We start from the raw sequence: 22,129 nt of genomic DNA, 5'->3' as shown, positions 1-22,129 counted from the left end.
ATAGATGGAGACTCAACTCTTTACTATTGAAAAGGCAAGACTTTTGTGATTTTATTCGAGGACAAATTGGATTATTTTTGGAAACAAATTTAAATTCAGTTAATGATAACTTTAATGTATGGGATGCAATGAAGGCTTATTTGAGAGGCCAAATTATAAGCTACTCATCTAAGATAAAGAAAAACTATAGGAAGGAATCTGAAAGATTAGAAAAAGAAATCACCGTACTAGAAAAAGACTAACATAAAGCTTCTTCAGATACAAAAAAAATACAACTTGCAAATAAAAAATTTCAATACAATACTTTACATACTTACAGAACAGAAAAACTAATATTACGAACTAACCAAAGATGTTATGAATTAGGAGAAAGAGCGCACAAGGTATTGGCATGGCAACTGAAAGAAGAAAAAATATTAAGAACAATAAATTCAATTAGAACAGATCAAAATATTATTACTTATAAACCTAGAGAAATCAATGAGGTATTTAAGCAATTCTACACTAATCTGTATCATTCTGAATCTGAAAAGGATGAATTTAAGATAAATATTTTTTTATCCAAGATACAATTACCAACAATCTATAATGACGAGCAGATGGGACTAAATGCCTCCTTTACTTTGAGAGAAGTGGAGGAAGTATTACATTCTTTACCAAGTAATAAATCACCAGGGGAAGATGGTTTCCCGCCTGAGTTCTATAAAAAATTTAAAGATTTGTTGTTACCAGTATTTATGGAAGTGATACATCAAGCGGAAAAAACTTCTACATTACCAGAATTCTTCTCAATGGCAATTATAATCGTAATTCCAAAAAAAGGGAAAGACCCTTTAAAAGCATCTTCTTAGAGACCAATATCATTGTTGAATGCAGATTATAAAATAGTTGCTAAGCTTTTGGCAAGGAGATTGGCAGAATTTTTACCTAAGCTGGTTAAAGAGGACCAAACTGGATTTGTCAAAAAAAGGAGATTATCTGATAATGTAGCAAGATTTACATTTTACATTTAGCACAGAAAAGAAAGGAATTAAGTGTAGCAGTTGCTTTAGATGCTGAAAAGGTGTTTGACAGGTTAGAATGGGATTTTTTATTTAAAGTATTAGAAAAGCATGGTTTCATTAACTGGGTAAAAGCCCTTTATAAACAACCTAAAGCCAAAGTGGTGACAAATGGCCAATCTTCTCAATCATTTAATTTGGAAAGATCTAGTAGACAGGGATGTCCCTTGTCACCAGCTTTATTTGTATTGGTTATTGAACCTCTGGCAGAACTAATAAGATCAGATTTAGACATTGAAGGATTTAAAGTTAATTAGGAAAATCACAAAATTACTTTATTTGCAGATGATGTTTTAATTTGTCTTACTAGACCATTGGAATCCTTAAGAAAATTATATTTCAGACTGGAAGAATACGGGAAAGTATCAGGATACAAAATTAATAAAGATAAAACTGAAATAATGCCTCTTTTTGAAGGCAATTATGATCAATGTAAAAGATAAAGTCAGTTTAAATGGCAAAAAGAAGGCATTACGTACCTAGGGGTTAAAGTAGATCATAAATTAAATAATCTGTATAAACTAAATTATAAACCACTAAATAAAAAAATAGATGAGGACTTGAAGAAATGAATGAATGAATGAAATTGTTTCACTCAAACTAACCTTGTCGTACGCTGGTGGAATGTTGGCCTTCATAACGAGAGGAGTTGAGTTGAGGAACAAAGAGGTCCTTCTGCAGTTGTACAGGTCCCTAGTGAGACCGCACCTGGAGTACTGTGTGCAGTTTTGGTTTCCTAATTTGAGGAAGGACGTCCTTGCTATTGAGGCAGTGCAGCGTAGGTTCACCAGGTTAATCCCTGGGATGGCGGGACTGTCATACGAGGAAAGATTGGAAAGACTTGGCTCGTATACACTGGAATTTAGAAGGATGAAAGGGTATCTTATCGAAACATGTAATATTATTAAGGGGTTGGACACGTTAGAGGCAGGAAACATGTTCCCAGTGTTCCCAGGGCGGCACGGTGGCGCAACGGTAGAGTTGCTGCCTTACAGCGAATGCAGCGCCGGAGACTCAGGTTCGATCCTGACTACGGGTGCTGTACTGTAAGGAGTTTGTACGTTCTCCCCGTGACCTGCGTGGGTTTTTTCCGAGATCTTCTGTTTCCTCCCACACTCCAAAGATGTACAGGTATGTAGGTTAATTGACTGTGTAAATGTAAAAATTGTCCCTAGTGTGTGTAGGATAGTGCTAATGTACGGGGATCGCTGGGCGGCGCGGACTTGGTGGGCCGAAAAGGCCAGTTTCCGCGCTGAATCTGAAATATGAAAAAAAAATATGTTGGTGTAGTGGCCTGGCGGAGGCCAGAGAAAAGGCAAGACGCCAGGCAGTGTTTAGTAAGATTCTTTTATTAGGCTGTGAGCTCCTGCTCACAGCGTAGTTCTCCTAGGGAAGCGCCACGCCTTCCCTTGTTCTGGCTTTTAACCCCTTTCGCCTGTCCGTCACGTAACGAGGGGGCTGACCCAAGGAGTGGCCTGATCCGCCACAGGACCACCCCCAAGAACCGGAGGTACAAAACGGACAGGAGGGCGCACGAGGCGACCAGCCCGGGTGCGCACCATGACCGGCGCAGGGACGGGCGACTGACCGACAGGTGGAGGGGTCGTAGCAGACACTGGAGGGGGTAGCTTGGACGGGGGGCGACCGCGCGGGCGGGGCTGTGCAACCGGCACCGGCCGATCAATGTCCACGTGTGCCGGCTTCAGCCGTGCGATCGAAACAGTCTCTCTGCGACCCCCCATGTCCAGAACGAATGTGGCCGAGCCGGGTTGCAGGACCCGGAAGGGGCCCTCGTACGGCCGCTGGAGAAGTGATCGGTGTGCGTCCCTGCGCAGGAACACAAACTGGCAGTCCTCCAGAGCGGCAGGGACGTGTGGCTGGAATGTCCCATGACGTGACGTGGGCACAGGTGCCAGCCTGCCCACCGTCTGCCGAAGACGTTGCAGGGCGTCAGAAGGCTGCTCCACTCGACCCTGCGCTGGTGGGATGAACACCCCGGGAACCGTCAAGGGGGCCCCGTACACCAACTCGGCGGAGGAGGAGGCCAAGTCCTCCTTGGGTGCGGTGCGGATCCCCAGCAAAACCCACGGCAGGGCGTCCACCCAGTCTGGGCCCGTGAGCCGAGCCTTCAGGGCAGCTTTCAGCTGGCGGTGAAAGCGTTCCACCAACCCGTTCGACTGTGGATGGTACGCCGTAGTGTGGTGTAGGCTGACACCCAAGAGTCTTGCCATGGCCGACCACAGTTCCGAAGTGAACTGTGGCCCCCGGTCGGATGTAATGTCCAGTGGCACCCCGAACCGGGCGATCCAGTGCGCCGCCAAGGCCCGCGCGCAGGTGGCCGTCGAGGTGTCTGCCAGCGGAATGGCCTCCGGCCACCGCGTGAAGCGATCTACCACAGTGAAGAGGTAGGTGGGTCATGCCCCGGGACGGCGGCAGCGGCCCCACGATGTCCACATGAATGTGGTCGAAGCGCTGCCGAGGGACACGAAACTCTTGCAGAGGCGCACGCACGTGTCGCTGGATTTTTGAAGTTTGGCACGGGATGCAGGTGCGTGCCCAGTGTGCGACCTGCTTACGCAGCCCGTGCCACATGAAACGGGAGGATACAAGGGCCACCGTCGCCCGAATGGAGGGGTGAGACAGCCCGTGGAGCACCTCGAATACCCTGCGACGCCAGACGACAGGGACGATGGGCCGCGGCAGGCCCGTGGAGGTGTCGCACAACAGTGTTGTATCCCCGGGGCCACAGACAATGTCCTCCAGCTGCAGGCCGGACACGGCTGTACGATAGGTGGCCATCTCCTCGTCCCCCAGCTGTGCGGCTGCTAGGGCGGAATAGTCGATCCCCCCGGCCATTTGTAGGACGGCGTGGATCGCGGGTCTAGACAGGGCGTCGGCCACCCTGTTGTTTTTTCCCTCCACGAACCGAATTGAGGTGGTGTATTCCGACACATAAGCCAATTGTCTCTGTTGCCGCGCAGACCACGGATCGGAAACCTTGGCGAACGCAAAGGTGAGTGGCTTGTGGTCTGTGAACGCGGTGAAGGGTCTCCCCTCTAGGAAGTACCGAAAGTGGCGTACCGCGAGGTAGAGGGCGAGGAGCTCCCGGTCGAACGCGCTGTAATGCCGTTGGGCCCCGCTGAGGTGCCTGCTAAAGAAGGCGAGTGGCCGCCAACACCCGTCGATGTGCTGCTCTAGCACCGCACCGACCGCCACCTCAGAAGCGTCCACGGTCAGGGCGGTTGGGGCATCCTCCTTAGGATGGACGAGCATCGTGGCCCTGGCTAGGGCCTCCTTAGCCTGCTCAAAGGCCGCTCCTGCTTCGTCGTCCCACTCGACCTCCTTGCGGCGACCAGCCATGAGGTGGAAGAGTGGGCGCATAGTTCGGGCTACCGACGGCAGGAAGCGGTGATAGAACGAGACCATCCCAGCGAATTCCTGCAGGCCCTTGACAGTGGTCGGTCGGGGGAAACGGCGGACAGCTTCGACCCTGTCCGGAAGAGGTACCACCCCTTGTGGGGTCACCCGATGGCCGAGGAAATCGATGGCCGTCACCCCAAAACGGCACTTGGAAGTATTGATTGACAAACCGTACTCGCTGAGGCGTTTACACAGCTGGCGGAGGTGGGTGCAGTGCTCCTGCCTCGAGCGGCTGGCCACGAGTACGTCGTCCAAGTACACAAAGACGAATTCCAGGCCACGGCACACACAGTCCATAAGCCGTTGGAAGGCCTGTGCGGCGTTCTTCAACCCGAACGGCATCCGTAGGAACTCGAATAGGCCGAACGGGGTGATGATGGCAGTCTTGGGGATGTCATCGGGGTGGACCGGGATTTGATTATATCCGCGCACAAGGTCCACCTTGGAGAACACGGATGCTCCGGCCAGGTGGGCATTAAAGTCCTGGATGTGCGGAACCGGGTACCTGTCGGGAACGGTCGCGTCATTTAAGCGCCGATAGTCCCCGCACGGTCGCCAACCCCCGTCCGCCTTGGGGACCAAGTGGAGTGGTGACGCCCACGGGCTATCGGAAGGGCGCACGATGCCCATTGACTCCATCTGACGAAACTCCTCTCGAGCTAGACGGAGCTTGTCTGGAGCGAGACGCCGCGCTCGGGCGTGCACGGGTGGCCCGGTGGTGGGGATGTGATGTTGCACCCCGTGCTTGGGAGCGGAGGAGGTGAAGTGGGTTTCCACAATGTCCGGGAAGTCCGCCAGGATGCGCGCGTACGTCGCATCCACGGACGACAGGTGTCCGACGTTGGGGGAGACCGGCCTCAGCGTGCTGGAGTGCACCAGGCGCTGCCGCCTGACATCCACGAGCATGGAATGCGCCCGCAGGAAGTCGGCGCCCAGCAGCGGCTGGGAAACATCGGCAATGATGAACCGCCACGTGAACCAGCTGTCGCCGAAGTTAAGGGCGAGCTGGCAGACCCCGTAAGTGTTGATGGGGCTTCCGTTCGCCGCAGTGAGGAGGGGGCCGCGTTTGCCCGTATGGATATCGGCGGTGGAAGGAGGTAGGACGCTCACCTCTGCTCCAGTGTCGACGAGGAACCGACCCCCGGTAGGGCGATCCCGGGCGAACACACGATGGATCTGGCCGGCCGCCGAAGGGATCACTGACGGCCGGCCCTTGCGTTTCCCGGAAAGGCACAGGGTAGGCGACATTGCTTGGCGTTCGGTCCCCAACGACGGTGATAATAGCACCAGCCGCCTTTGCTGGTGTCCGGTGGTGGTGCAGACTGGGATGCCCACCAGGGACCTCCGGTGGTCTCCAGCGGTATTGGAGGTGGTGCTGCTTGGGCCGACCACCAGCGGCCTCTGGTGGCGTCTGGCTGAATTGTCGGCGGGCCGTGCGAGAAGGGCGTGCCGGCACCGGGGTGCCCGATAGCGGCCGGATTTCGCCGCGGGGGTCGCCCTGAAACGGGGTCGACGGCGGCCCCAGCTTGCTGTTGGCCTTCCGACGCCGCGGAAAAGACGGCTAGGGCTTCCAGGTCCTCCCGACGGGACATCCAGATTTGATCAGCGCGCTCGCCCAGCCGCTGCGTGTCGGTGAAGGGGTCCTCAGCGAGCTGAGAACGGAGGTCTACCGGGAGCTGCCGCAGGTAGGCCTGCTTGAATAAGAAACAGGGCGGGTGGTTGCCCATAAGGGCGAGCATGTCCTCCAGAAGGGCCGACGGCCGTCGGTCCCCGAGCCCCCCCTGGCTCATAACGCGAGTTGCCCTCTCGGCGTCGCTGAGGCCGAACCTCCTGATAAGGAGTTCTTTAAGGCCCTTATATTTGTCATCCGCGGGGGGGGTCATTAAGGTAAGGCTTTACTCGCCTTGCTGTCGCCTGGTCCAGGGCGCCGACGACATAAAAGTACTTCGTCAAGTCGACGGTTACCCCTCGCACAGCAAACTGTGCCTCTGCCTGCTGAAACCAGACCTCAGGCTCTTCGGTCCACAGGGTCGGGAGTTTGAGGGAGACGGCTTCGAGGTCGGCAGGACCGAGGGCGGCAGGACCGGGTTGCACGAGGTCGGCAGGACCGGGTTGCACATTATCGTTCGACATCACTACGTGTGATGTCCGTCGAGGTCACCAATGTAGTGGCCTGGCGGAGGCCAGAGAAAAGGCAAGACGCCAGGCAGTGTTTAGTAAGATTCTTTTATTAGGCTGTGAGCTCCAGCCCACAGCGTAGTTCTCCTAGGGAAGCGCCACGCCTTCCCTTGGTCTGGCTTTTAACCCCTTTGGCCTGTACGTCACGTAACGAGGGGGCTGACCCAAGGAGTGGCCTGATCCGCCACATTGGGGGAGTCCAGAACCAGGGGCCACACACAGTGTAAGAATAAGGGGTAGGCCATTTAGAACGGAGATGAGGAAAAACTTTTTCAGTCAGAGAGTTGTAAATCTGTGGAATTCTCTGCCTCAGAAGGCAGTAGTGGCCAATTCTCTGAATGCATTCAAGAGAGAGCTAGATAGAGCTCTTAAGGATAGCGGAGTCAGGGGGTATGGGGAGAAGGCAGGAACGGGGTACTGATTGAGAATGATCAGCATGATCACATTGAATGGTGGTGCTGGCTCAAAGAGCCGAATGGCCTACTCCTGCACCTATTGTCTATTGTCTATTAATCCCGGTATTCCCAGGATCGGGAGAATGCGGAGGGAATCCCAGAGGTCATCCTACAGCTCTGCCCAGGACCACAAGAAAGCACAGAGAGTTGTGGACGCAGCCCAGTCCATTACATAGACCCAGCCTCCCTTCTCCATCGACTCCATCTACACTTCACGCTGCCTCGGGAAAGCAACCGACATCATCCAGGACCACTCACTCCTCAGTCTAGTTTAAGGTTAGTTTAGACTAGACCAAGTGGACCCGTTGGGCCCAAACCTCTCCTGAATTGGTGCAGCACCCTCTCCTCCCCCCTCCCCCTCTTCCCCCCTCCCCCCTCCCTCCTCCTTCCCCTTCCCCACTCCATCCCCCTCAACCCCCCTTATCCTCCCACCTCCCCCTCCTTCCACCCCCTCCCTCCCCCCCTCCCTCAGAGATAAATTTAAACTTTAAAATGTGAATAACTTTAAATATATAACACCGATTTCAATAAAACTACTGGCATTATCACTAAAGTGACGATGGTGAGTAAGGTGGGCCTAAACTTGTCGCGCTATCCTGTACCGTTTTGGCTGAAGTTCAGTCACAAACAAACAAACGAACAACAGGTTTTGTATATAGATTAGGGATGCAGCGCGGAAACAGGCCCTTCGGAACCACCGAGTCCGCACCGACCAGCGATCCCCGCACATTAGCACTACCCTGCACACGCAAGGGACAATTTACACACTCAATTAACCCACATACCTGTACGTCTTTGGGTTATATGAGGAATCCGAAGATCTCGGAGAAAACCCACGCAGGTCACGGGGAGAACGGACAGACTCCGTACAGACAGCGCCCGTAGACGGGATCGAACCTGGCGCTGCAAGCGTTGTAAGGCAGCAACTCTACCGCTGCGCCACCGTGACCATCGTTCCCTCTCCTCCCCTCTCCCCTGCGCAGAAGATACGGAAGCTCGAAAGCACCTACCATAAGACATAGCTAGGAGCAGGTCTGAAGATGGGTCTCGACCTGAAAAGTCACGTGTCCATTTTCTCCAGAGATGCTGCCTGTCCCGCTGAGTTACTCCAGCTTTTTGTGGCTGTCTTCGGTGTAAACCAGCATCTGCACTTTCTTCCTAAACATCAGAATGATGCCATTCGGCCCGTCGTGTCTGCTCCGCCATTCAATCATGGCCGACCTGTCTCTCCTTCCTCACCCCCTTCTCCCTGTAGCCCCCTGACACACTTGCTGCAGACACCAACGCAGTCCCACCCCCACCCATGGGTGCTGCAAACACACGGGCGACCCAGGCAGGGCTGAATCTCTCCCAAAGGGGCAAGGGTTCTTGATCCCAGAGGGGTAGCAATGCTGGCGGAGACAGCACAAGCCGTGCGGCCTGGCATCCCCGGGACGGGGGCGGCAGGGGAGAGGATGGGCCGAGTGGCCTGGGCTACTCCAGGTGAAGGCACGTGATCCCTAGTAGGGACAGGACGAGCAGCAGAGGCCTTGCTTCCCCTCCACCACTCCAGGGCAGGGGCTAGTAAAGAGGAGACGGGCTGAGGGGGCTAGTAATGACGGGACGGGGAGAGGGGCTAGTAGTGGGAGGGGGAGGGGGCTAGTAGCGAGGGGATTGGCCGATGGGCGGCTGGGAGTGAGGGGACGGGCCGGGGGCGGGAGTGAGGGGACTAGTAGCGGGTGGGGACTAGTAGCGGGTGGGGGCTAGTAGCGAGGGGACGGGCCGGGAGGCTGGGGCACGGCTGGGAGTGAGGGTATGGGGAGCGGGGCTAGTAGTGAGGGGACGGGCCGGGGGGCCTGGAGTGAGGGGACGGGGAGCGGGTGGGGGCTAGTAGTGAGGGGACGGGCTGAGAGGCCGGGGGCGCGGCTGGGAGTGAGGGGACTAGTAGCGGGTGGGGGGCTAGTGGTGGGGGCGCGGCTGGGAGTGAGGATGCGCGGCGGAGACGCGGCGGAATCTTCAACAAACTTTATTGTTCCCCCGCACCCGCGCGGCGAACGTGTGGACAAGATGGCGGCGAGGAGAGGAGGGGTGAGAGAGGGGGAGAGAGAGTGAGGGGGGCAGAGAGAGAGGAGGGGCAGAGGGGGGCAGCGTGGGAGGGGGAGAGAGAGAGGGAGAGGGAGAGAGAGAGGGAGAGGGAGTGAGAGGAGGAGAGAGGGAGAGGGAGAGGGAGAGGGAGAGGGAGAGGGAGAGGGAGAGGGAGAGGGAGAGGGAGAGGGAGAGGGAGAGGGAGAGGGAGAGGGAGAGGGAGAGGGAGAGGAGAGAGGGAGAGGGAGAGGAGAGAGGGAGAGGGAGAGGGAGAGGAGAGAGACATAGAGAGGGACATAGAGAGGGGGAGGGGGGAGATGGGGGAGAGAGAGGGAGGGGAGGAGAAAGAGAGGAGGAGAGAGGGAGGGGGTGGAGAGGGAGGAGAGAGGGAGGTGAGAGAGGGGGAGAGGGAGAGGAGGGAGGGGGGAGGGAAGGTGAGGGAGAGGAGGGAGGGGGGAGGGAAGGTGAGGGAGAGGAGGGAGGGAAGGTGAGGGAGGAGGGAGGGAAGGTGAGGCTGAGGGTGAGAGGGAAGGTCACATATAGGGGAGAGAGGGACGGGAGGGGGGGAGAAGGAAATAGGGAGATGAAGGAGAGAGGAGAGACACACACGCACACACAGAGGACAGAGAGTGAGGGACGTGGGGGAGGAGAGAGAGTGGGAGCTGGAGAGAGGAGTGAGAAGGAATGGGAGCAGGGGAGAGGAGAGAGAGCCAGTGGGGAGAGAGAAGGAGCATGGCTGGGAGGAAGGGGGTGAGGGAGTGCGGAGGGAAGGGGAGAAGGAGGGAGAGAGGGTGACGGGAGAAGTTTGGGAGGTTGGTGGAGGAGAAGGGATGGATGGGGGATAGGGTGGGGGTTGAGAAAGGGGTGGGGATGGGAGAAATGGGAGGGAAAAAGTTATGTAGAGAGGGGGTGTGGTGGGGAAGGTGGGGGGGGGAGGGGGGGTAAGTGGGAGGGATGCAGTGAAGGAGTAGGGAAAGTGGAGGGAGGTTAGGGTGAGGGGAGGGTGGGATGGATGGAATGGGGTGGATGGTGAGTGGAGGGATGGGAGAAGGAGGATGGATGGAGGGGTGGGATGGGTTGTGGCAAGAGATGGATGGAGAAGTGAGACAAGGGATTTGGAGGGCTGGTGGTGGTGAGGAGGGGAGAGAGCAGACACTGGGTGGGGATGTGGACTGGGGGCTAGCGTGACCACGTTCCTTTCAGAAGAGCAGGCGTAATTGGGAGGCCGAGCCCGAGACTAAGGGCGATGCAGGAGGAGGAGGGGGCATGGTGGTGAACCAGGGGGCCCGGGGAAGGGCCGCTGCTCAAAGACGTCCCAGCACCCAGAACCCCGGTGGTCGCGGCAGGGGCCGCGGCAGGGGGGCGCTGTCGGGGGTGAGTACCGATGCCTCGGGCACTGAGGCAATGGGGGTGGGGGAACAGGGGATGGGAGAGAACCGTGGAGTGGGGGGGGGGGGTTGGAGGAGTGGGGGGAAACGGGATGAGGGGAGGGGGGCGCAGGGGAGGAAACTGGGGGTACAGAGATTGAACTGTGGAGGGAAACACAAGAGAATGCAGGTCAGAAGTGATCGGAGTAGAATTAGGCCATTCGGCCCTTCAAGTCTAGTCCGCCATTCAATCGTGGCTGACCTATCTCTCCTTCCTACCTCCATTCTCCTGCCTTCTCCCCATAACCTCTGATACCTCTAAGATGGTATGTTGAGCTAAACGCGAAGTGCTGGAGGAACTCAGCGGGCCAGGCAGCATCTGTGGAGGGAATGGACAGACAACGTTTTGGTTCGAGATCCATCTGGAGACCGATGGCATTGTGGTGGGGGTGGGGGGGTGGGGGGGGTGGGGGTGGGGGGGGGTGGGGGGGTGGGGGGTGGGGGGGTGTGGGGGGTGGGGGGGGGGTGGGGGGGTGGGGGGAAGGAAAACTGAAAAACTGGAAAAGAGAGTTGCGACCAAACCTGGCGAGTGATGTGTGGAAGAAAGAAACAGAGTGCTGGAGTAACTCAGCGGGTCAGGCAGCATTTCTGGAGAACATGGATAGGTGACATTTCACAGGGTGCTGGAGTAACTCAGCGGGTCAGCCAGCATCTCGGGAGAAGAAGGATGGGTGAGGTTTCGGGTCGGGACCCGTCTTCAGACCTGACCAGAAACGTCATCCATCCTTTTACTCCAGAGATGCTGCCTGACCCGCTGAGTTACTCCAGCACTCTGTGAAACGTCACCGATCCATGTTCTCCACAGATGCTGCCTGACCCGCTGAGTTACTCCAGCACTCTGTGAAAAGTCACCGATCCATGTTCTCCACACATGCTGCCCGACCCGCTGAGTTACTCCAGCACTCTTTGCCGACCTTCAGTATACACCAGCGTCTGCAGTTCCTTTTGGCATTATCTAGCTTAAATAAAATAAACAAAACAAGTGATAGAAACATAGAAAATAGGTGTTGGAGTAGCCCATTCGGCCCTTCGAGCCTGCACCGCCATTCAATATGATCATGGCTGATCATCCAGCTCAGTAACCTGTACCTGCCTTCTCTCCATACCCCCGATCCCTTTAGCCACAAGGGCCACATCTAACTCCCTCTTAAATATAGCCAATGAACTAAGGTTAAGTTTAAATACGAGCAGTACAAATTAGTTTAGGAACGCACAAAAGGTTTTGCGAACATCTGTTATTTTGTTATATAATTATCATATGTATTGTGATACAGTGAAAAACTGTTTCCTTGCTATCCAAGCAATTCATGCTGTACTAGAGTAAAATCAACCCATACAAGGCAAAGTTCAGGTTAAAAAAAGTGCAAAGTCCACTATAAAGTGTGTTGCAAGTTTGGGACTACTCTTAGTTTATGACAGGACCATTCAGTGGCCTGATAGCAACTGGGGAAAAGCTGTTCCTATATCTGAGTCAAAATAGAAACATAAAATTCTTAAAGGATTGGACAGGCTAGATGCAGGTAAAAAAAATCCGATGTTGGAGGAGTCCAGAATCAGACGTCACAGTTTAAGAATAAGGGGTCGGACATTTAGGACTGAGACGAGGAAAAACCTATTCACCCAGAGAGATGTGAATCTGTGGAATTCTCTGCCACAGAAGGCAGTAGAGGCCAATTCTCTGGATGTTTTCAAGAGAGAGTTAGATTTAGCTCTTCGGGGTAAAGGAATCAAGGGATATGGGGGAAAAGCAAGAACGGGGTACTGATTTTAGATGATCAGCCATGATCATATTGAATGGCAGTGATGGATCGAAGGTCCAAATGGCCTACTCCTGCACCTATTTTTCTATGTTTTTAAAATGGAAAGCCGGAGGGGGGGGGGAAGAGAGGGGGGGAGGGAGGGGTGTTGGTGGAAGGGGTCGGGGAGGAGTGGGGCCATTTCTAGCACTATCCCGCCTCTCGGTAAGGGGGGGGCGGTGGGTACGGTGGGGAATCCCCGGCCCTTCCGGACATCTCTGTTGACCCCGTGCTCTCTCCCCATAGAAGTTGGACCCCTTCTCCCGACCGGCCCCTCTCCCACAGGGACTGCTGCACAAGTTCAAGCGAGGACGGGACGTCCCGGCGGTGAGTGGTGTCGGGGGGGGGGGGGTGGGTGACGGGAAGGGAGACACAAGGGGGTAGCGGGGGTGGGTCGAGTGTGGGGAGGGGGGCATCAGTGGAGCACTGAGTGAGGTTTCCTTAGTTCCCACTCCCCCTTCTCCCCCTCCCCCTTCTCTTCTCCCCTTCTACCCCCTCCCCCTTCTACACCCTCCCCTTCTCGTCTCCCCCTCCCCCTTAATAGACAATAGACAATAGGTGCAGGAGGAGGCCATTCGGCCCTTCGAGCCAGCACCGCCATTCAATGTGATCATGGCTGATCATTCTCACTCAGTACCCCGTTCCTGCCTTCTCCCCATACCCCCTGACTCCGCTATCCTTAAGAGCTCTATCTAGCTCTCTCTTGAATGCATTCAGAGAATTGGCCTCCACTGCCTTCTGAGGCAGAGAATTCCACAGATTCACAACTCTCTGACTGAAAAAGTTTTTCCTCATCTCCGTTCTAAATGGCCTACACCTTATTCTCAATCTGTGGCCCCTTGTTCTGTACTCCCTCAACATTGGGAACATGTTTCCTGCCTCTAACGTGTCCAACCCCTTAATAATCCTGTACGTTTCGATAAGATCCCCTCTCATCCTTCTAAATTCCAGTGTATACAAGCCCAGTCGCTCCAGTCTTTCAACATATGACAGTCCCGCCATTCCGGGAATTAACCTAGTAAACCTACGCTGCATGCCCTCAATAGCAAGAATATCCTTTCTCAAATTTGGAGACCAAAACTGCACACAGTACTCCAGGTGCGGTCTCACTAGGACCCTGTACAACTGCAGAAGGACCTCTGCTCCTATACTCAACTCCTCTTGTTATGAAGGCCAATATTCCAACGGCTTTCTTCACTGCCTGCTGTACCTGCACGCTTCCTTTCAGTGACTGATGCACTAGGACACCCAGATTTCGTTGTACGTCCCCTTTTCCTAATTTGACACCATTCAGATAATACTCTGCCTTCCTATTCTTACCACCAAAGTGGATAACCTCAGACTGATCACCTTCCCCTCCCCCTTCTCTCCCTCTCCCTTCTCTCCCTCCCCTTCCCCCTCTCTCAAATCCCTCTCAAAGCCCCTTTTCCCTCTCCCCTTCTCCCCCTCCCCTTCTGCCCCTCCCCTTCTCCCCCTCTCAAATATCCCTGCCACCCTCAAATCCCTCTTCCCACCCCTCTAAAATCCCCCTCCGCTTCTCCCTCTTCCCCATCTCCCCCTCCCCCTTCTCCCTCTTCCCCATCTCCCCCTCCCCCCTTCTCCCCCTTCAAATCTCATATTCCCTGATTTCCCTCCGGCCTGCATCCCCGCACTTCCCTCCCCTCCATTCTCCTCCACCCCTCGTTTCCCTTCCGCCCACCTCCACTTCATTCTCCCCCTCCCCACTTATCTCACCCCCCTCTTCCTCTTCCCCCCCTCAACCTCCTCTGCCGTCACCTCAGCTATTTGTACATCGTTGTCTCCCTGTAACCCACACCACAGACCGATCGTTCAGTGAGTGGATATTTCGCCTGTTAGCTTAGAGTCGTAGAGCTGAACAGCATGGAAAAAGGCCCTTCGGCCCAGCTTGTCCGTGCCGACCAACTTCAGTTCAGTTTAGTTTATTGTCACGTGTACTGACGTACAGTGAAAAGCTTTTGGTGCGTGCTAACTAGGTGGAAAATACATGATCACAATCGAGCACCACACTGCACTTGCAGTGTATATTAGTACATTTACAGTACAGCACAGGTCGATAGATTCGTGAATAATACGGGCGTCGGGGGTTACGGGGAGAAGGCAGGAGAATGGGGTTAGGAGGGAGAGATAGATCAGCCGTGGTTGAATGGCGGAGTAGACCTGATGGGCCGAATGGCCTAATTCTGCTCCCATCACTTACGATCTCATGAGCACAAGGGAATGACGTTTAGCGCAAGGTAAAGCCAGCCAAGTCCGGGGAGGTGCTGGCATCATGGGCTAGTTTAAATCATTAGTCACAAAGAGGTAAACTCAGAGGGACAGGCAGCATCTCTGGAGAGAAGAAACGGGTGACGTTTCGGTTGAGATTCTTCTTCAGACTGAGAAGGTCTGAAGGCATCACTCAGTCTGAAGAAGGGTCTCGACCCAAAATGTCACCCATTCCTTCTTTCCAGAAATGCTGCCTGTCCCGCTGAGTTACTCCGGCATTTTGTGTCCATCATCAGTTTAAATCAGCATCTGCAATTCCTTCCTACAATACATATCGAAACCCACACGGGAAAAAAGCACATTTGCAGATTCAGGGACAAAGATATAGAAACATGGAGCGAAATAGGTGCAGGATTAAGCAATTCGGCCCTTCAGGTCGAGACCTTTCTTCAGACGATCCCTTATCAATCTTGTATTTATTCACAAAATGCTGGAGTAATTCAGCAGATCAGGCAGCATCTCAGGAGAGAAGAGGGGTCTCGATCCAAAACGTCACCCATTCCTTCTCTCCTGAGATGCTGCCTGACCTGCTGAGTTACTCCAGCATTTTGTGAATAAATACCTTCGATTTGTACCAGCATCTGCAGTTATTTTCTTACTCTTTCTTACCTTATCAATCTTGCCTTTCCAAATGCAGATAAATTCCATCAGATGCATTTCCACAACTGATGTTCGGCTCATTGATGTGTAGTTCCTTGGCTTGCCTTTGCTGCCCTTCCTAAATAATCGCCCCACATTAGCTACACTCCAATCATCTTGTACTGCACCATCGGTGAGGAAGATACCAACATTTCTGCCAAGGCCACGTTGCTTTCAATCTTCATGATCAGACTGTTTCAGAAAACTATTCTGGAATCAATGAAGAAATTTCCTGCTTTACTGACGGGGCCACTAAATCTGGAATCCATTTATATTTCTTAATTCTACCTTTAATCTCCACTCTCTGCTAATATGTGCTTGATAAGTTTTATTCGCCAAGCATACCTCTAATCCTTGTTGTTCTTGGCATTCGTTCACCACCATTTTTCTTCTTCTGTGGATGGGCAGGGGAGGAGTTCAGCTGTCAGGATGAGGCAGTGGGGCGCTGCCGTGGAGGGGGGGTGGGTAGGGGCCGGGTCGGCTGTAACCGGGCCTGACTGCTGTTTGCTTCCCCCGTCAGGGCGAGCTGGAGGGCCGCAGGGTGAAGAGCCGGCTGCAGCAGGGGGCCAAGCTGAGCAAACACGCAGAGGCTGGCAGCACGATCTGACCTGCTACTGCCAGAGGAGGCAGGGTAAGATCACGCACACATGCACACACACGCACACGCACACACACACACGCAGAGGCTGGCAGTGCGATCTGACCTGCTACTGCCAGAGGAGGCAGGGTAAGATCACTCACTCATGCACACGCGCACACACACGCACAGAGGCTGGCAGCGTGATCTGACCAGCTACTGTACACACACACACACACGCGAACACACACATGCACACACACGAACACACACACACACACACACACACACACACACACAGGCTGGCAGCGCGATCTGTCCAGCTACTGTACACACGAACACACACACACACAAACACACACACACACACACACACACACACACACACACACACACACACACACACACACACACACACACACACACACACACACACACACACACACACATACACACACAGGCTGGCAGCGCGATCTGACCAGCTACTGTACACACGAACACACACACACACACACACACACACAGAGGCTGGCAGCGTGATCTGACCTACTGCCAGAGGAGGCAGGGTAAGATCACTCACACTCACGCACGCACACACTCACACTCACCAGCTCACCCCTTCTCTCTGCTCCCCGCCCATCTCCAGGTTCCTGGAAGCGGATGAGGGTGAGGACACGTGTACGATCCTACAGCAGGACATCGCCAGTGTGGTCGACATCACCAGCAGCGCCAAGGTGGGTTGCTATTGAGGGCGTGCAGCGTAGGTTGACTAGGTTAATTCCCGGAATGGCGGGACTTTCATATGTTGAAAGACTGGAGCGACTAGGCTTGTATACACTGGAATTTAGAAGGATGAGAGGAGATCTTATCGAAACGTATAAGATTATTAAGGGATTGGACACGTTAGAGGCAGGAAACTTGTTCCCAATGTTGGGGGAGTCCAGAACAAGGGGTCACAGTTTAAGAATAAGCGGTGGGCCATTTAGAACTGAGATGAGGAAAAACTTTTTCAGTCAGAGATTTGTGAATCTGTGGAATTCTCTGCCTCAGAAGGCAGTGGAGGCCAATTCTCTGAATGCATTCAAGAGAGAGCTGGATAGAGCTCTTAAGAATAGAGGAATCAGGGGGTATGGGGAGAAGGCAGGAACGGGGTACTGATTGAGAATGATCAGCCATGATCACATTGAATGGCGGTGCTGGCTCGAAGAGCCGAATGGCCTCCTCCTGCACCTATTGTCTATTGTCTCACACCCTTCCCCGCGTGTGTGTGTGTGCGCGCGTGTGTGTGTGTGCCTCTCACACCGTGCTCATGTCCTGCCTTTGCCCGCAGTACTTCAACCTGGACCTGACTCAGTTCGGACCGTACAGAATAAACTACACGCGGAACGGAAGGTGAGTGGAAGGGGGGGGGGGGGGCTGGGTGTTGGGGGAAGGGAGCAGAGTGGGACCAGCGGTTACTGCCGGGGAATTCCCCAAAGCCGGAATCTCGATAGACAATAGGTGCAGGAGGAGGCCATTCGGCCCTTCGAGCCTGCACCGCCATTCAATATGATCATAGAAACATAGAAAATAGGTGCAGGAGTAGGCCATTCGGCCCTTCGAGCTTGTACGCACCGCCATCCAATGTGATTATGGCTGATCGTTCTCAATCAGCGCCCCATTCCTGCCTTCTCCCCATACCCCCTGACTCCGCTATCCTTAAGAGCTCTATCCAGCTCTCTCTTGAATGCATTCAGATAATTGGCCTCCACTGCCTTCTGAGGCAGAGAATTCCACAGATTTACAACTCTCTGACTGAAAAAGGTTTTCCTCATCTCAGTTGTAAATGCCCTACCCCTTATTCTTAATCTGTGGCCCCTTGTTCTGGACCACCCCAACATTGGGAACATGTTTCCTGCCTCTAACGTGTCCAACCCCTTAGTAATCTTATACGTTTCAATAAGATATCCTCTCATCCTTCTAAATTCCAGTGTATACAAGCCTAGTCGCTCCAGTCTTTCAACATATGATAGTCCTGCCATTCCGGGAATTAACCTAGTAAACCTACGCTGCACGCCCTCAATATCAAGAATATTCGGCCTTAAATTTGGAGACCAAAACTGCACACAGTACTCCAGGTGCGGTCTCACTAGGGCCCTGTACAACTGCAGAAGGACCTCTTTGCTCCTATACTCAACTCCTCTTGTTATGAAGGCCAACATACCATTGGCTTTCTTCACTGCCTGCTGTACCTGCATGCTTCCTTTCAGTGACTGGTGCACTAGGACACCCAGATCTCGTTGTACGTCCCCTGTTCCTAACTTGACACCACTTATCCACATTAAACTGCATCTGCCATGCATCCGCCCACTCACACAACCTGTCCAATTACAGGTTTTCTCCGGGAGCTCCGGTTTCCTCTCACATTCCACAGACGGACGTCCATGGGCGGCAGGGTGCCAGAGACACGGATTCCACACTGACTATGCCTGCAATCCGTGCGGAGTTTGCACGCTCTCCCTCCCCGTGACTGCCAGGCCCCGGTGCGCACTCCATTTTACGCTCTCAACTTTTGTCGGCTTTGGAGATGCAGTGCGGAAACTGGCCCTTCCCCACAGCCCCCGCGCCGACCGGCGATCACCCCGCACACTAGTCTAGTTTAGAGATGCAGCGCGGAAACTGGCCCTTTCCCACCGCCCCCGCGCCGACCGGCAATCACCCCGCACACTAGTCCAGTTTAGAGATGCAGCGCGGAAACTGGCTGGTCTGGGGAGGGGAGGGGAGGGTGGGGTGGGGGTGGATAGGGTGAGGTGGGTAGTGTGGTCCTGGGGGAGGGGTAGTGTGATCCGGCGAAGGGGGGGGGGAAGGAAGTGTGGTCCGGTAGGTGGATAGGATGGGTTTGGTTGGGTGGTCCGGGGTGGGAGGTGGAGGTAGGGTGGTTGGTGGAGGGGGGAGGGGAGGGAAGGTAGTGTGGTCTGGGGGGAGGAGGGTAGGGTAGGGTGGTCGCGTGGATGGGGGTCGGGGGAGGTGATGGGGGGGTAGGATGGTCGAGGTGGAAGGGGGGTAGGGCGGTCCGGGGAGGGGAGGGGAGGGGAGGGGTTGGGTGGGGAGGTCCGGGCGGGAGGTGTATAGGGTGGTCGGGGGAGGGGAGGGGTTGGGTAGTCCGGGGGGAGGGTGGTCGGGGGAGGAGGAAGAGGTGGGCGGTTAGGGTGGTCGGGGATGGGGAAGGGGTATATGGTGGTCGGGGAGGGGAGGAGGGCAGGGGGAGGTAGAGTGGTCCGGGGAGGAGGTGAGTGGGGGTGGGTGGTCTGGGGGGAGGAGGGGAGGGGTTGGGTCCTGTGGCCGGGGGGGGGGAGATTAGCGTGGTTGGGGGATGGGAGGAGGGGAGGGGTTGGGTAGGGTGGCACGGGGGGGTGGGGGGTACGGTGGTCTGGGGGGAGGGTGGTAGGGTGGTCCGGGGGGGAGGGGTTAGGTAGGGTGGCCCGGGGGGTGGGGGGTAGGGTGGTCCGGGGGGGAGGGGTTGGGTAGGGTGGCCCGGGGGGTGGGGGGTACGTTGGTCTGGGGGGAGGGGGGGTAGGGTGGTCCGGGGAGGGAGTGACAGGTGCTCTCGTCCACTGCAGGGGCCGGAGAGGCAAACGTTGACGGGCTGGAGTGTAACCCGTACCGCAGTAAGAAGCAGCGGCAGGAATGGGAGGTGAAGGCCCTGTTGGAGATTGTGGGTGTGAGAGGGGGGAGTGGGGAGAGCGGGGGGATTGGGGGGGGTGGGAGATGGGGGGAGTGGGGGGGTGGGGGGGGGGAGAGATGGGGGAGAAGGGGGAGTGGGGAGAGGGGTGCGGGGAGTGGGAGAGGTGGGGGAGAGGGGGGTGGGAAAGGTGGGGGAGTGGGGGGGATGGGAGAGGGGAGGAGGGAAGGCATTGGGAGCACAGAGCACAGAGCAGAGTAGAGCAGGGCGGTCACGGTGGAGCAGCGGTAGAGTTGTTGAGACCCGGGTTCCATCCCGACTACGGGTGCTGTCTGTACGGAGTTTGCACGTTCTCCCCGTGACCCGCGTGGGTTTTCTCCGGGTGCTCCATTTTCTTCCCGCACTCCAAAGACGTGCAGGTTTGTCGGTTAATTGGCTCGGTGTAAATGTAAAGATTGTCCCCAGCAAATGTAGAAAGTGTTCCTTCCAGTCTGCTCCCTGGTGGACTCTTCGCAAGTGAAGGGCACAAGATACAAGAGAGGGGTAAGTAAGGGGTGGGAGGGGGTGAAATGATGGGGGTCGCGGAAGGCGGAGTGTAGGGGGGAGACCATGAATGTGGGGTGTGAGGGGAGTGGGTGGGACAGGGGCAGGAGGTGGGGGGGGAGGTGTGAGGAGAAGGGGGTGACATGGGGAGGGGAGTGTGTGTGTGGGGGTGAGGGGGGGGGTGAAGAAAGGGGTACACATTGCAACCGGTGGATGAGGTGCGGGGGGGGGAGTATTTCTGTGTGGTGGGGGGAGGGATCTTTGTGTGTGTGGGGGGGGGGGTCTGTGTGTGTGTGGGGGGGTCTGTGTGTGTGTGTCTGGGGGGGGGAGGGTTCTCTGTTTGTGTGGCGGGGTCTGTGTGTGTGTGGGGGGTCTGTATGTGTGTGGGGGGGATCTCTGTGTGTGTGTGTGTGGGGGGGGGGGGGTGTTGGGGCTGTGGGAGTGAGAGGGGAGGGGGGTTCCCCATGTGAGGTTGGGGGTCTCTCTGCGTGTCGCTGACCCTGCCTGTGTTACAGCTGCAGCCGGAGCTGATCTCACTGGAGCCGGAGCGCCTGGGGCAGATCGACCCCCTCTCCCTGGAACAGAGGCATCGCGACAGGGTGCAGCGCCTGGTGAGTGTAGACCCCCCCCTCGAACCCCCTCCCCCCGAACCCCCTACCCACTATCTCTCCCCCCCCCCCCCCCCCACGACCCTCTCCCACTCCGACCCACTGCCCTGGGCAGAGGCAACGTGACATGGTGCAGCGCCCGGTGTTAGTCCCACCCCCCCCGAAACCCTTTCCCCGTCCCCCTTCCCCCCACCTCTCATGACCCCTCTGCCCCCCCCCGCAGGGCTACGACCCCACGGACACGGACAAGTTTGAGCCCAGGCGGCGGATGAAGGGCCGCAGCTCCAGCGGGAACCTGGAGCGCAGGAAGAAGCTGGTGGCCAGCGGCAACCGGGGGTGAGGGGGGGAGGGTGGGAGGTGTGGGAGGGGAGAAGGAGAGAGGGCATGTGGGGAGGGGAGAGAGTGAGGGGGAGGGAGGGAGTGGGGAGAGGGGTGGAGAGTGTGAGGGGGGTAGAGAGTGAGGGAGGGGGATGGAGGGGGAGGGGGAGCTGGGGAGTGGGGAGGGGGGAAGGGAGAGTGGGGATGGGGAGAGGGTGAGGGAGAGGGGATGAAGTGGAAGGGGGAGCTGGGGGAGAGGGGGTGGGGTGGGGCAACGTGGGAGGGGTGAGGGGTAAGGAGTGGGTGAGGGGAAAGAGGGTGAGGGGAGGGAGGTTGAGTGAGGGGAAGCAGGGGGAATCGGAGGGGGTAGTGGAGGGTGAGGAGGTGAGGATGGAAAGGGGAGGGGGATGTGAGGGGAGGTAGGGTGAGTGGGGAGAGCGAGTGGGGTATGTTGGGGACGGGGTGATGGGAGGGCGGTCACCGTGTTCCCCTCCCCCGGGGGTCTGGGGTTGCCGTCTAACGGGCCGCTCTGCTCACAGGACCGGGTGCGGAGGAGCGTGGAGCAGAAGGTGAAGGCGCAGAAGCAGCAGAAGATGGCGGCTCCCACCCCTTCCCTCCCTCCCTCAGTCCTCACCCGCTTCCACACGTAACCCCGTCCGAAGCTCCCCTCCTCCCCCCCACCCCCTGTCCTGTACCCGGGACCCCCGGTCGCGGTCAGCTGCCCCACACCGCGGGCGGTGCAGCGGGTAGAGCTGCTGCCTCAAAGCGCCAGAGACCCGGGTTCCATCCCGACCTCGGGTACTGTTTGTACAGAGCTTGTACGTTCTCCCCGTGACCGCGTGGGGTTTCTCCGGGTGCTCCCCCCCACCCCCCCCCCCCCCCCACACACACACACCCCAGAGACGTGTGGATTAATCGGCCCTCCGTAAATGTCTCCCCTATTAGGAGAGGATGAGAGTGTGGGATATCATAGAACGGGTGTGTGAACGGGTGATCGATGGGCCGAAGGGCCTGTTTCCATGCTGTGTCTCCAAACTTAAACCAGGGTCGGCACAGTGGCGCAGCGGGTAGTGTTGCTGCCTCACGGCGCCAAAGA

This window comes from Rhinoraja longicauda, chromosome 39 (genome assembly GCF_053455715.1).
Source record: "Rhinoraja longicauda isolate Sanriku21f chromosome 39, sRhiLon1.1, whole genome shotgun sequence".
NCBI classification, from domain to species: Eukaryota; Metazoa; Chordata; class Chondrichthyes; order Rajiformes; family Arhynchobatidae; genus Rhinoraja; species Rhinoraja longicauda.
The sequence above is the reverse complement of the archived record's forward strand: the minus strand, read 5'-3'. Positions refer to the sequence as shown.